Source organism: Rhinopithecus bieti, unplaced genomic scaffold (genome assembly GCF_001698545.2).
Source record: "Rhinopithecus bieti isolate Rb0 unplaced genomic scaffold, ASM169854v2 scaffold_12077, whole genome shotgun sequence".
NCBI classification, from domain to species: domain Eukaryota; kingdom Metazoa; phylum Chordata; class Mammalia; order Primates; family Cercopithecidae; genus Rhinopithecus; species Rhinopithecus bieti.
Window position 1 is genome coordinate 1,377,921 of NW_016807340.1, and position 1,689 is coordinate 1,379,609.

Consider the following 1,689-nt stretch of genomic DNA (forward strand, 5'->3'; position numbering starts at 1 on the left):
CATTCTCTTTGAAGCAATTGTGAATGGAAGTTCATTCCTGATTTGGCTCTCTGCTTGTCTGTTACTGGTGTATAAGAATGCTTGTGATTTTTGCACATTAATTTTGTATCCTGAGACTTTGCTGAAGTTGCTTATCAGCTTAAGGAGATTTTGGGCTGAGATGATGGGGTTTTCTAAATATACAATCATGTCATCTGCAAACAGGGACAATTTGACTTCTTCTTTTCCTAACTGGATACCCTTGATTTGTTTCTCTTGCCTGATTGCCCTAGCCAGAACTTCCAACACTATGTTGAATAGGAGTGGTGAGAGAGGGCATCCCTGTCTTGTGCCAGTTTTCAAAGGGAATTTAACAAGATATTTTAATCATCAGTGTATATAAAGCATTGCTAAAACTGTACTTGGTGTACAGATTATTGATGACTTTGACAGAGATCATGTTTGAGGTGGTCTGTGAAGTGCATAGATACAGATGAAAGCAATTGCATTCCAATCAAAGCAGCAGAATAAGATCGTAATAGGAGTATGAAAATGTCCTACATTCAGAGAACAAAAAACTGTTCATTTTGCCTATAGAGTTAATAAAAAAGTAACAATTTTACAAAGATATGTTGGGATCAGATGAAGGGTATGTCTTAATATTTAGGCTAAGAGTGTTGGGTTTTGTGTTGATAATGTTTGCAGAAATAGTAAAGTGTTATGAACAGAACTTTAAACTGCCAGCAGAAGCCAAGACAGGTTAGAAAAGCGAGGCCGGCGGATCACAAGGTCAGCAGTTCGAGACCAGCCTGACCAACATAGTGAAACCCCGTCTCTACTGAAAATACAAAAATTAGCTGGGCATAGTGGTGTACGCTTGTAATCCCAGCTACTCAGGAGGCTGAGGCAGGAGAATAGCTTGAACCCAGGAGGCAGAGTTTGCAGTGAGCTGAGATTGAGCCACTGAACTCCAGCCTAGGCAACAGAGTGAGACTCCATCTCAAAAAAAAAAAAAAAAAAAAAAAAAAAAAAAAAAAAAAAAAAAAAATTTGAGTGACTAGAAAAGAGTTTAAATGCTTTTGGGGAGATAGAAGCCACAAGACTCATGGTTTAGGTTAGGTTGCCTCGGTTAGATAGCAGTGAGGCTCAGAGTAGGAGATGAGTCCAAGGGATTCAAGAGAGAGGAGAGGAAAATTTTCAAAAAAAGTTTATATGCAGCAGGTATACAAGAATATGGGTATAGCGTTGTTACAGTATTGAAATACTGGTTGATAAGTCCTGCTTCCTCGAGACACCCAACTGTTCCCCCAGTTCACTGGACGCTTGGAGCTCTCTCCAGGTCTAGGATTCTCACAACCCAGCAGCTGAACAACTCACTGCTGGAGCATGGAGGGCCTCTGGAAACTGACTGGCTGGTGCCTGTTCAGTACTGCTTATTAAATAGTTTGAACATCACCCTTGACATGTATGGATTTAGTAAAATTAAGTTCAAAATACCATTTCTCCACTCCTGCCTCCTTAGCCTGTTGGGATATGAAATCATCAGCAAGTCAAAGCAAGATAAGGCAAGGCAAGGATTTATCAGGTGCTCTCTGTTTTTAGCAGAATAAGACTTCCAGGTGATCTCCAGAAGGTTGACATTTTCAGTCATAAATATATCATGCTTATGTGTTGGCTTTATAATTTAATTGGGAAAACATCAATTTCATT